Consider the following 14,506-nt stretch of genomic DNA (forward strand, 5'->3'; position numbering starts at 1 on the left):
AGATTTGGCTCTCTGGGATGGGAGCTGGTTAAATAATTACTGTGAAGTTGCTGTCTTTGTACCTGTTATTAAAGCTTAAAGTCCACAGCGCAGGCAATCCTGAAGAAAATATGTAAGCAATGCAGGGGAGAGCAAGACCAAGCTATAACCCACAAGCGTGAGCTGGAGCCCATGAGGATAAACTGAAACCCGTGTGTGCTTTTATTGCTTCTGATCTGGGTGGTGGAGGTACGCTTCAGAAGCCAAGGCCCTTCGTCTTGAAGTTAAACCCAGACAAAATTATTTTGGTGCATGAATCAAAAAAGCTTGTATTAAACATTGAATCCATTTTTGTTGTTTCATTGCTGAATCCAATTTCATGTTGTTTCATTGCTGAAAGCATTCAAGTCCCACCACTCCTCCTTCCTCTTCTGCTCCACATATGGGCAGGCTGATAAGAAAGCCTGAATGTTCCCTCCTCTGGCAGTGGCAGGAAGTCCAAGCTACATCAGCCCTAGCCTTATCCTCTAACTATCCAAGCCAGTCTCTTTTTCATTTTTTTTTAATTTTTATTATACTTTAAGTTTTAGGGTACATATGCACCACGTGCAGGTTAGTTACATATGTATACATGTGCCGTGTTTGTGTGCTGCACCCATTAACTCATCATTTAACATTAGGTATATCTCCTAATGCTGTCCCTCCCCCATCCCCCCACCCCACAACAGGCCCCAGTGTGTGATGTTCCCCTTCCTGTGTCCATGTGTTCTCATTGTTCAATTCCCACCTATGAGTGAGAACATATGGTGTTTGGTTTTTTGTCCTTGTGATAGTTTGCTGAGAATGATGGTTTCCAGCTTTATCCATGTCCCTACAAAGGACATGAGCTCATCATTTTTTATGGCTGCATAGTATTCCATGGTGTATATGTGCCACATTTTCTTAATCCAGTCTATCGTTGTTGGACATTTGGGTTGGTTCCAAGTCTTTGCTATTGTGAATAGTGCTGCAATAAACATACGTGTGCATGTGTCTTTATAGTAGCGTGATTTATAATCCTTTGGTTATATACCCAGTAATGGGATTGCTGGATCAAATGGTATTTCTAGTTCTAGATCCCTGAGGAATCACCACACTGACTTCCACAATGGTTGAACTTGTTTACAGTCCCACCAATAGTGTAAAAGTGTTCCTATTTCTCCACATCCTGTCCAGCACCTGTTGTTTCCTGACTTTTTAATGATGGCCATTCTAACTGGTGTGAGATGGTATCTCACTGTGGTTTTGATTTGCATTTCTCTGATGGCCAGTGATGATGAGCATTTTTTCATGTGTCTGTTGGCTGCATAAATGTCTTCTTTTGAGAAGTGTCTGTTCATATCCTTCGCCCACTTGTTGATGGGGTTGTTTGTTTTTTTCTTCTAAATTTGTTTGAGTTCATTGTAGATTCTGGATATTAGCCCTTTGTCAGATGAGTAGATTGCAAAAATTTTCTCCCATTCTGTAGGTTGCCTGTTCACTCTGATGGTAGTTTCTTTTGCCATCCCCATCAAGCTACCAATGACTTTCTTCACAGAATTGCAAAAAACTACTTTCAAGTTCATATGGTACCAAAAAAGAGCCCGCATCACCAAGTCAATCCTAAGCCAAAAGAACAAAGCTGGAGGCATCACGCTACCTGACTTCAAACTACACTACAAGGCTATAGTAACCCAAACAGCATGGTACTGGTACCAAAACAGAGATATAGACCAATGGAACAGAATGGAGCCCTCAGAAATAATGCCGCATATCTACAACCATCTGATCATTGACAAACCTGACAAAAACAAGAAATGGGGAAATGATTCCCTATTTAATAAATGGTGCTGGGAAAACTGGCTAGCCATATGTAGAAAGCTGAAACTGGATCCCTTCCTTACACCTTATACAAAAATTAAGTCAAGATGGATTAAAGACTTAAATGTTAGACCTAAAACCATAAAAACCCTAGAAGAAAACCTAGGCAATACCATTCAGGACATAGGCATGGGCAAGGACTTCATGTCTAAAACACCAAAAGCAATGGCAACAAAAGCCAAAATTGACAAATGGGATCTAATTAAACTAAAGAGCTTCTGCACAGCCAGTCTGTTTTTCTTGCTTTCTCTCATGTCATTTTTACAGGTTCTGCTTGAGAACCTCCTTGCTCTCCCCAGAAAACCTCATTATGTGGGTAAGACCTTTTCATAACCTCTTGATGCATGTGTAGTGTCATTGGTCTCAACATTTGAACCAAATTTTGGGTTTATGTGGGCCCATCCTACCTCTGTGTGTGACCACTATACAGTTGGTAGATCCAAAGAAAGTGGAGCAGTTGTCACCCCAGTCGTGCCAACATGCCAACGAGATGAGTCACAGATCGGCAACAATGTGTGTGAGCTATGGAAGGACTGATGCTTCACTGGTGCCCTCCAAGTCTCTCCTAAGAATCTCCCTTGCAGCCTACTCTAACTAGAAACATACAAGAAAGGAATTTTGAGAAATGTAGATCAGCCAAGACAAGTTAACACATTACAAAGCCACTATAGTTCATTTTTGATTTCATCATTTTTCTTGACATATATAATCATTTAATAACTGCCATAATGCAACACATTATTTATAGTCATCAGCATCTCCTCTTTTTCCGTTAAATAAGATACTATTAAAGCACTTAATAGATTTCCATTGCAAAAGTCCATGAGACCAGGCATCTGCCTTCCATTTTCAAAGCATTTTTTCATTGGATGTGTAAATACATTTGTTACATTCTGATTCATCACCTTTTTTTGTTTTTTTTTTGAGATAGAGTCTCACCCTGTCACCCTGGCTGGAGTGCAGTGGCACAATCTCAGCTCACTGCAACCCTCTCCTTCAGGGTTCAAGCTCTTCCCCTGCCTCAGCCTCCCAAGTAGCTGGGATTACAATCATGCACCATTATGCCCAGCTAATTTTGGTACTTTTAGTAGAGACAGGGTTTTGTCATGTTGACCAGGCTGGTCTCGAACTTCTGACCTCAAGTGGTCTGCCTCCCTGGGCCTCCCAAAGTGTTGGGATTACAGGCATGAGCCACTACACCCAGCCCATCCCTTTTTAACTTGGCCTTTGGTTCTCCTTTTGCCTTCTTCTCTGGTTTTCTGGTATAAGACTTGGTGTATTTGGGGTTTTATTTTAAATAATCCAGGTCTATTCATTTTCTCCAAGTACATTTCAAGAGCAAAACTAAAATCTTAGAAAAGGGAAACTAATGGCTGGGTGCGGTGGCTCACACCTGTAATCCCAGCACTTTGGGAGGCCGAGACGGACAGATCATGAGGTCAGGAGTTCAAGACCAGCCTGGCCAACACAGTGAAACCCAGTATCTACTAATGGTACAAAACATTAGCCAGGCATGGTGGCATGCACCTGTAATCCCAGCTACTCAGGAGGCTGAGGCAAGAGAATCACTTGAACCCCATAGGCAGAGGTTGCAGTGAACCGAGATCGCACCATTGCAATCCAGCACAGATGACAGAGTGAGACTCCATCTCAAAAAAAAAAAAAAAAAGGAAAAGGGAAACTAATGTGTAGAGGGTTTAATGAAATATTGGCGGGAAAATAGTCTCTTTGTTTTGCTGTTTTAAACAGGAGGCATGTGGAACAATATAGGGAAATACAAATGTTTGTTTGTTAGGATCTCTCTCTGATGCCAGCTGAGTCCCAGGGAAACACACTTGGAGATCAACATAGAGGGCTTTTGTTAGGGAGTGCTCTTGGGATCAACCTGTGAAAGGGAGGAAAAGAAGTAGGATTGTGCAGAGAAAGAAGCTGGGCTGAGATGCAGTCCAGTGGAAACCTCAGTCATTCCTATGGGGAGTTCTGAAGATGGCATGACCCTTGGGTCCCTAGTTGGAATGAAAGGGCTGGCCCTTTACAGGCCTGTGTTAATCAGTCATTGGATGTGGGCTGTTCTGGAATTGGGACAAGGTGTGTGACCTTGGATGAGTGGCTCCCTTCAAGGTAAGGCAATCTCTGGATGGTGCTGATAGTGGAGAACTAATAACTTCATTTTGATGAGAAATCTTGATGGTGTGTCACTATGCCCCTCATATTCTGAAAAAAGGTGCTTATAGAAGGGTAATTTTCTAGGAATGCTGTTTTGCTATCCTATTATGGAATATTCTCTATTAACTCAGTATTCAATATCTATACTATTAGTGATTAAGGGGATAAAATCATAATAAAATGTGTCCTTAATACTTTTTTTATGACTCTCATGGTCAATTACACACTTCCTATGTCTTTATCTCAGAGTCTTACAGCCATGTCAGTATGTTACCTCAAAAATGTTGAAAAAAATGATGACTTTTGTAGAGTTTGCTCAGGAGGAATGACCATTTTCTGCCCTCTCCTAGCCCTCCTTCTGATCCTGTCAGGTTCACATGAGCTAAGTGGATCTCTGGAGTCTAAAATGGAGAAGATAAAAATAACTGAAATCATCTTCCCTCTGCCCATCCACCTTGAACCTGTTCTCTTCTCTGCTCTGTGCCCTGCAAAGCTGATCCTTGAGGTCGACATTTCTTCACCTCCCTTTCTGGCTGGCTTCTCACTGGGTTAAACCGATGGGAGGCAAGAAGAAAGAAATGGGCTTGTTGAAGGAGAAAAAGGTTGGAGAAGTTCTTCCCTGCTGTCTCCATGTGTCAGTGATACTTCTTCAGCAGTAGCAGTGTCCTGTGGCAACAACCCCAGCCAGGTAGTCCCTCTTCCAGGTTCCCAGCTCACACTGGGCTCCAGTTACATTAGTTCAACTCTTTCAGTGCTTACCTAAGGTGGGAAGCATTAGCACATGGGCCATTACAGGGCATGCCCAGATGGGCAATTTTATTCTTCCATTAAAAAAAAAAGATCAATAGCTTTGTTACTATACGTAGTTTCCAGGAGATCTGCCCCTGGAAATTCCGTTAGATTTGGATGTCACTCAGGATCAAAGCAATACCTGCAAGTTTTTATGTTATACCACACACTCATCTTCCCTTAGTTGCTATCTACCATTTAAGGCTGATAGCAATAAATCCATATGCAGTGTAAAAGGGTGGCTGTGAATCCTGAGGCAACAGTTTATCATCATTAGCAGAGGTGATAAGGCAGGTACCTAGAAAACTTGGAAGGTCTCCTGCAAAATTAGCAAGAATGCCTGCCAAGCTCAGGCACTCTGACTTCTGCACACCTTTCTCTAGGCTGCCTGTGGCCAATTCTTTCCAAGTTTGTGCAGGTCATATCCTCCCTCCCTGCAGGCACTTTTCTTTACCACTGTTTGTTTCATTGTAACAGCTGTTATTATTTAGTGACAGTGTGAATTATTAGGAAGAACATACTTTATAAGTGATGCGATTCCCTTCTCTCTTTCCATAACAGAGAAGCCAGTACTATGTTTCTAAATTTCTGAGTACTCTTGAACTAGTAGAGCCAGGAGCTCTTAAGGGTTGGGTCCATCCAGGAGGATTAATTGTGGATTCCTCAGTGGAGAAGGGGAAGGATGGGCAGAGTTAGAGGCAGTGTCAGAGTGACTGCTGAGACTGAGAATAAGGTCAAGGTGGCAGAGACCAGGCCCTGCTCTGCACCCGTGGGGAGAAGGAAGCTGTAAAACTGGCGTCTGGAAATAACTCCCATGAGATGCATCCCTGGGCTTGTCCAGGGCAGCTGTGGTTGGGAGGATGGACTTTAATATTGAGCAAGCCAAAAATATTCAAACAAGGGTCACGATGTGGACTAATATTTTAAATATTCTTTTATAGTTTATTTTATTTCAATAGTTTTGGGGGAACAGGTGGTTTTGGGTTCCATGGATAAGTTCTTTAGTGGTGATGTCTGAGATTTTGGTGTACACTGTACCCAATGTGTAATCTTTTATCCCTCATTCCCCTCACCCCTCTCCCACCTTCCCCTCGAGTCCTCAAATTCCTTTATGTCATTCTTATGCCTCTGCATCTTCACAGATTAGCTCCCACTTATAAGTGAAAACGTAATGATGTTTGATTTTCCATTCCTGAGTTATTTCAGTTAGAATAATGGTCTCCAACTCCATCCAGGTTGCTATGAATGACATTTTGTTCCTTTTTAAGGCTGTGTGGTGTTTTCTTTGTCCACTTGTTGGTTGATGGGCATTTAGGCTGATTCCATATTTTTGAAATTGTGAATTGTGCTGCTATAAGCACGTGTGTGCAAATGTCTTTTGAATATAATGACTTCTTTTCCTCTGGGTAAATACCCAGTAGTGGAATTGTTGGATCGAATGGTAGTTCTACTTTCAGTTTTTTAAAGGCATCTCCACAGTGTTTTCCATAGTAGTTATACTAGTTTACATTCCCATCAGCAGTTTAAAAGTGTTCCCTTTTCTCCACATCCACTTCAACATCAAGTATTTTTTGTTTTTTTAATTATGTCCATTCTTGCAGGAGTAAGGTGGTATTTTTAAATTTGCATTTGCCTGATAATTAGTGATGAGCATTTTTTCATATGTTTGTTGGCCATTTGTATATCTTCTTTTGATAATTGTCTATTCATGTTCTTTCCCTACTTTTAAATGAGATTATTTGTCGGGTTTTTTTTTGTTTTTGTTTGTTTTTTTTTTTTTTTTCGCTGATTTGTTTGGGTTCCTTATAGATTCTGGATATTAGTCCTTTGTTGGATGCACAGTTTGTGAAGATTTCCTCCCACTCTGTGAGTTATCTGTTTATTCAGCTGATTATTTCTTTTGCTGTGCAGAGCTTTTTAATTTAATCAGGTCCCATCTATTTATTTTGGTTTTTGTTGCATTTACTTTTGGGTTTTTGGTCCTGAACTCTCTGCCTAAGCCAATGTCTAGAAGAGATTTTCCGATGTTATCTTCTAGAGTTTCTATGGTTTCAGGTCTTAGATTTAAGTCTTTGATCCCTCTTGGGTTGATTTTTGTGTAAGGTGAGAGATGCAGATCTAGTTTCATTCTCCTACATGTGGCTAGCCAATTATCCCAGCACCGTTTGTTGAATAGGGTGTCTTTTTCCTGCTTTATGTTTTTGTTTTGTTGAAGATCAGTTGGCTGTAAGTATTTGGCTTTATCTCTCGGTTATCTATTCTGTTGCATTGGTCTACGTGCCTATTTTTATACCAGTACCATGCTATTTTGGTAACTTTTGCTCATGGATGGGTAGAATCAAGATTGTGAAAATGACCATACTGCCAAAAGAAATCTACAGATTCAATGCAATTTCCATCAAAATACCATCATCATTCTTCACAGAACTAGAAAAAACAATCCTAAAACTTATATGTAACCAAAAAAGAGCCCACATGGCCAAAGCAAGACTGACCAAAAAGAATATATCTGGGGCATCATGTTACCTAACTTCAAACAATGTGGACTAATTTTAAGCAGCCATTTACTTACTTATTTTAATGTGCATACGGAATATATATACCCTTTACATGTTAAAACTGGTTGAATGGCTATTCCTTTTTTTTCTACTAATTAAATGAATTTGAAGAACATGTCAAGAAAATAATAATATTGTATAGATAGTACCTAGATGCATAAATTCCTAAAGTAGAGGAATATCAAGTATTGTAATGGAAAAAGTTAGAGGAGGCCACAACCATGAAGACCTGGCCCCTCTTCCAGTATTTCTGCCACAAATTTTCAGGATGTTTCTATTAATATAATCCCATGAAGGAAGTGAATGGAGCCAGACATTTACTGAAATTGAATTTCTCTGCAACCAGAAGAATGGAGACTTAGACTAGGTATAATTTGATTTAGAAAAGTAAAGGGAGATGTGCTAAGTATTCTACTTGTTCTCCTATCAATTTGCTCTCTACTCTCTCAGACTTTCTCTGTGCCCTGCAAAATTTCAACAGGCTGCTTTGCCCTCCAGCTTTAATTGGGTTTGCTGAGGGCTGGGATTAGGGTAAAAGGAATGAGGACCCCAGGGTACTGTGAGGGCCTTTTTAAATCGTATGCCTAGTTCTGGTCCTGTATTCAGCAATAGGAGACAGGATAGAAGAGAATGATGTTGGGATATTAATTCCTCAGCTTCCTCTCTGCCGGATTGCTGAGGGTTTGTTGCTTTCTTCCACTGAGGCAATGGTTTCTATCAGCACATTTCTCCATACAGTTCTTCTTCCAGGTCCCCCAACCTTGTCCTTATTATTTCTCTCAGTGTGTGTGTGTGTGTGTGTGTGTGTGTGTGTGTGGTGGGGGGAAAGGGATGGCCAGTGAAGGCAGGGGAGGAACCTGGTTGTTACAGCTGGCTCCCTGCTGTTACTAGACCTAGGGTACCATATCATTCCTTGTTATTGCCCTGGGGGACTCCACCATTCCTTGTTACCACTCTGGAGTACAACACTATTCCTTTTAGGAGACTAAATCTGGCCCACAACTCTATAAATATTCCCTTTATTAAAACCTCTCATTTACTTGCTTGACTTTACCATCTGTTTCTTGCTGGAACCAAAAGGGATACAGCACATAACATGTCTTGATCCCTGGAGCTATGATCTAAAATTCAACTCTTTTACATTTAAGAAATGAAGTAATTTTCTTATTGCCTGTTTTCCTATGAGTTTGCTGGTTCTAGAGTGGACAGGGCCATTATCTGTTGTCACCAGCGTGTCTGTAGGGCCTAAAACCTTAGTATATGCTTGTTGACTAATTTACTATTGACAAAATCTATGTCACAATTTCACTATATAAGAACAAAGAACAAGGAATATTGTATACTTGTCTGTTAGAATAAAATCTTGCAACAGAGAAATAGGCTGAGAAAAGAGTGGTGAATTTATTCTCTGTCTCTGCCTCTATAATATATCATTAATTTCCCTAAATTATTTAATGTTTTCTTAGTAATTTTTGGCTCCAAAATCCCTATTTGGTGGATAAGGTAAAACAAATTTCAGTAAGCAAACTTCACAGGGGGGTGGAAGAGGCATGATAAGTACACCACATGCTCATTCTTCTTAATTGCCCGATCTTCCATCTGTTGGTCTGAGATAATATTGATAAAGGAATTAAAGATGCCACACCATCTCCTGAATCAAATGAGAACAGTCGTTCTTAAGTTACAGAATATGACATTTTAATGTTTTGCAACATGAAGAGGAAAGAGCATTTAGTTTATTTTAATGTGGTTAATTTGAAGCTAGATTAGATCATATAGTTAACTCGTAGGTTCTTAACTTTTAAGGCCAAATATTGTGTAGCATCTCATTTTCACAGTGGCAGTTGCTGCTGTTAATAATTGAATCAACTAGGAAGTTAACCTTGAATACCAAACATAAACTCTCTAAACCAAAAGCTAGAAGTAACACAGTTTGGGGAATAGAGCCATGCTTAAATAAGAGGCAGCATTGTATTGCCTCAAAATAGGCATAGCTTTGATGCTTAAATATTTTAATATATTTTTCTATATGGATAATGTTCTCTTAAAATCTTGTTACTTTCTCATATTATGGAGCAGAAAGAATGGTGGAAAATCTCAAAAACAATAAAGCAACGCTCGTAGTCAGTACTTGAATACTGACTCAAGTACTCTGGATCTCAAGACAGGACCCAGTGACATTTTGGAGTTGGATGGATCTAGCTTGTCTAGACTAAGTGGTGGGTCTAGCTTGTCTCTGGTGGTTCTAGCATGTCTAAGAAGGGAATTCTTTGAACCACTCAATCAGATTTAGAGTTGGTATTAAGCAATAATAAGCTACTGTAGTTTACCACTATAATTCAGACTATATGACCAGAAATGAAATGGGGCAAATAAATTACATCAGTGGCTTCCAATTTTAAGACTTCTGAAGATTTTAGTATTAAAAGCCTAGGGTAGTAAGATGTGAATTACAATTTTCTTTTTATGTAACCATGGAAACACCTGAAAAATACACAGCCTCTGAATGGACATTTGAAGTTTACACAAAACCACAATTCTGTTTACCAAACTCAAGTTTCAGTTCAAGCTCAGATATTGGCAAGTAGCCTTCAGAAGGTCACCAGGCCACTCAGAAGTCTGAGGGTTACATACTTTGGTTAATTTTCACCCCCTCCATCCCTTGCCCGTCAGCACCCTTAATCTTACTTTAGCATTATATGTTTTTCTTTGACTGAAATTGTAAAGAGGATCATTTAACTGAGTTCAGACTAATTGGGGAATGAATATGCAACACACTTTAGTCCAACTTGATTATCCCGTAGGTATCCTAGGAAGATTGTTCTTGAATGTGTGTGTTTCCTGCATGCTAGTTTCATGTATCTTTTCATGGACATCTTGATTATTGCCATTATTATTTTATGTTTATAAAATACCCTGAAATATGTCTTTAGTTCATCTCCATTTCTTTATAGTTTAAAAAGCCCAACTATCTTGTTTAATATCCTCTTCAGTTTCAAGCCCAATCATTTGAAGAGATCTACCTTTCACAGATTGGAAAAATAAGATTTTGAAGTGGTGTTTACAGCCCATGTAGACTAGGACAAGAATAGTTAAAAAGGCAAGCGTGAGAGGCCTTTTCAGCTGAGTAGCACCACTCTGAAAGTGAACATCAGTATTTCTACTTTAAATATGTTACATTGTGTTGGTTATACGGCTTTGGGGACAGGGGAAAGGTTTTGAAAAGATAAATCAGAGGAGATCATATAGGAAGACTTTTATTCTGCAGAAAAAAAGCATCTGTGTATTATATTTTTTTTTCCCCAGAAACTTCTTTCTTGCTAAAGACTATGGAATCAAAATCCACAGCAACTCCCAGCATGTCAAGAGAAGAGACCAGAATTTCAGTGACATTTTAGAATTAGGATAGATTAATGTCATCTCTGTGTCCCAAGAGTCACGCTATATTGATAAAATGGTGATCAGGATGCCATTATAGAATGACATCCTGTGTAAGTCAGCATGGCTGCTCACAGAAGATCCCCAACATGGATTGGTGAGTCCACTGGAAAAAGGAAAGCAGTGTACTTCGTGGTCAGTGGTTCTGTAGTCAAAGGCATAGTTTCCCGGACAAACATGAAGCCTAAACTGTATTCACAAGGAAAAATGGCAAAAGAGAAAGCCCAGATTTAAAAGGTAGAAGGGAATTGATTGACACAAGAGGATATTCAAGTGCAAGTAGAATGAAAGAAACTTCTCTGAGTTGAGATCAATGAATTTCAAAGAAGGTTAGATGAAAAAGTGTGCAGTGGTTTGGATTACAAAGAGAAAAAATGGCCTTCACTTGGCAAAAACACAAGAAAGATAGTAGAAAGGGCCAGGTTTGGGAAGGAAAATTGTGTTTGTCCTAACAAGAGTCAACAAAACCAGGGGAAGACAGACAAACAGCAATAAACCCGGTCTTAGAGAAAATCCTCCCAGTAAGATCACAAGAACAGTGAAGACCAGGGTACAGGTTTACAGACTGAAGGGAAATACTTATGTCTGGCAGGGAGAGATTAAGCAAGAACATATCCCAAGGGAAGGACATGGTGCAATGAATCTGCAAAATACCTGACTTACAAGTGTAAGCATTTGTCCTGTGTCTGGCCCACAGGTAGCTTCTATTTGTTCTGCTCTGTATTTAAAAATGTATTAATTAGGTGATGAGATTTTAAAACCAAAAATATTTCACATAGGTCAAGATTTCTGGCACCTGAAAAAGAAGGATTTTGGAAATCCATTGCAAATTTCTACGTAGCAACAAGTACATGGAACTGAGTGGTAGCTGCTGTCGTTAGATAGAACACACTCTTCACCAATTCACCAAATAAATGCCCCATCTCAGGCCTGCTTCACTCCCTTACCTTAGCCACTTGGCTTCTTAGCCATTCAAGTTGGTGAAGGACACTCTGTCTCGAGGTGACTGTAACAAAGTTTGTATATCATTTGTCTAGAATAATTTGTGTGTGTATGTGTGCGCATTCATTCTTTGATCATTTCACAAACGTTTACCAAGCACCTACTATGTACTGAGCTGAATTCATTGGGAAAGCTAAAGATAGCAGTCCTAGGCTTTGCTCTCAAAGAGCATAGCCTCTGGAGGAACTATGCCACATGCACACCCATCACTTATGTACAAGGTGTAACATGATGTAAATGCAGACCTATGGGAACTCGGAGCAGGGCAACATCACTTTAATCTGAGGGAACTTCAAAGAAGGCTTTACTAAACAGGACACATTTTTTTTTTTTATTTAGTGAGTTTATTTTTAAATGCCGTAGAGATTTCAGATCTTCATGCAGGTAGTAGTTAATGCAGAAACATCTGATCCTGGGTAAACTCCATTGATAAAATTATGATATCCAGGCAAGACAATTCTTGACTGAATTGGTCAGAACTCTAGTTGCAGAGTGGTTCAGTTTACCTTGACTTCAGCAAATGTATCTTTACACAGAAAGTAAATGTATCCAGGGTTGCTGAATGTCCTTTTATTTATTTATTTTTTTTGAGATGGAGTCTCCCTCTGTTGCCCAGGCTGGAGTGCAGTGGCATGATCTCAGCTCACTGCAAATTCCGCCTCCTGGGTTCAAGCAATTCTCCTGCCTCAGCCTCCCAAGTAGCTGGGAATATAGGCGTGCACACCACACCTGTCTAATTTTTGTATTTTTAGTAGAGATGGGGAGAGTTTCACCATGTTGGCCAGGCTGGTCTTGAACTCCTGACCTCAAGTGATGATTACGTCATTTTAATATGATGCTTTTAAAAATCTTGTTTAGGGTTCATTTACAACCTAGTGAGACAATATCACTTTGAGTGTGGAAACTTCTTTCCTGTTTAGATCGCGTTCTTTAACAAGGATGACAGTTGCTCATAAAATGCTCAACTGTTTTGCTCTGTTAATGGCAGCTAGGAAAAAACCACAGGACCCACAGTAGGTTTATTTCAAAGCTACACCAAGACCACTTTCTCTAGTCTTATTTAGGCTCATCTCTAACTCAATATTTTCTTTTGCTCTTCTCTTTTTTTGCACAATCATGCATGGGTTTGCGAAACATGCCTCCCAGCGTAGGAGAGGTGATGTCTAGAATGCGAAATTCCAGATAGTCCCACATCCTGTCACTATATTTTAAAATTATTTAGTAGTAACAGAACTGTTTTCCTGCTTTTATTTGACTTGGGGCAATTTAAAAATGATCATGCACTTCTGAAAATACCTGGGTTTAGAGAGGACAAGCAACAACTCTACCCCTTCCCCCCATGCCTGTGGCAGAGTTTGGGTACTGAACCTAGACACAGTGTCAGACCCTTCAGAACACGGCACTTTAGCAACCATCAGAATGGCTACTTGAGTCTAGATAAAGATGCTGATCTTCCCTGCCCAGGCGATGCAGGGGAAAGGCAGCCAGAGAATGGATGGTTCCTCTGAGTAGATTCATTTGTTAAATCTACCATGTGCTGTGCGTTTGCCGGGCATTTCCCCCAAGTTCTCCCTTAATTCCTATCCATCTCCATGAGACAGTTTTATCATTCTCATTTTAAAGCTCATGAAGTATCTGGATTCAAATCTAAGTCTGTCTGCCTCCAGGGTTGATGACATTTTATTTTGTAAGGCAGAATCATTCACGTACAAGGCTGTCTCCCCACCAGATTATGAACAGCTATGGGGCACGGAAAAGCATTTATTCCATTCCTAGTAGGCATTAACAGAAAATCATGAATTGAAGGGAACCCCAAAGTCGCTTCTCCCCCTTTAATGTTCTTATTTCTGGTGGGGAGCTCCCTACTCCATTTCAGCAGCAGGAGCACACTTCAGTTTTGTCATTTATTGAGAGCTGACTCCGAGGCAGGTGCTTAGATCTTGGCAACAAGATGAGACACGGGGCAGGAGGGCAGTGAGCTCTGTCTCCCCAACGCCTCCAGCAGGGCTGACACACAGCAGGTCCTCAGTGCTTGCCTGTTACAAGGCTGAACAAAGGAATGCTTCTCCAGTAGATGGCTCTCCCATTCCACAGTGACGGGATATTTGCAAGGAATTGCCCCTCTCCCTGTCTTCATGCAAGGAATTGCCCCTCTCCCTGTCTTCACTGCAGAAGACAGTCCTCCTTCTTTTTAAAAATGTGTACTTTTTTTTCTGATCCTAGAAATACTATAAGCTTATTATAGAATTATTGAACATTTGGGAGAAATTTGAATTATGAAAAATTAAAGAAATAAAAAATAGTCATACATTTAGTTTGCTGCTAAAAAATAACAAAGAATATCTATCTAAATGTGAGTACATGGAAGACATTCACGATCTCCTTTTGAATTATGAAAATAAAGTTTTAGCACACTAAATGTATTCTAAATATGACTCAATTTTCCTAAAATAAATAAATGTAAATCCTCCTAGGAAAACATCAAAAAGAGCATATACCGATTCAATCTTGTGTTAAGTAAGTCAGTGAGGAAGAGTGAAACATGTGAGGGGCTTTATTTTTGTTTTACATGTTCATAGATTGTTTTAATTTTAACTATTATGTTCTACTTTTTAGTTACAAAATATTTTTTAAATTATAAATTTATAATTAAAACAATAACCGGTGTTAATATT

Source organism: Hylobates moloch, unplaced genomic scaffold (assembly GCF_009828535.3).
Source record: "Hylobates moloch isolate HMO894 unplaced genomic scaffold, HMol_V3 SCAFFOLD_9, whole genome shotgun sequence".
In the NCBI taxonomy this organism is placed as follows: Eukaryota; Metazoa; Chordata; class Mammalia; order Primates; family Hylobatidae; genus Hylobates; species Hylobates moloch.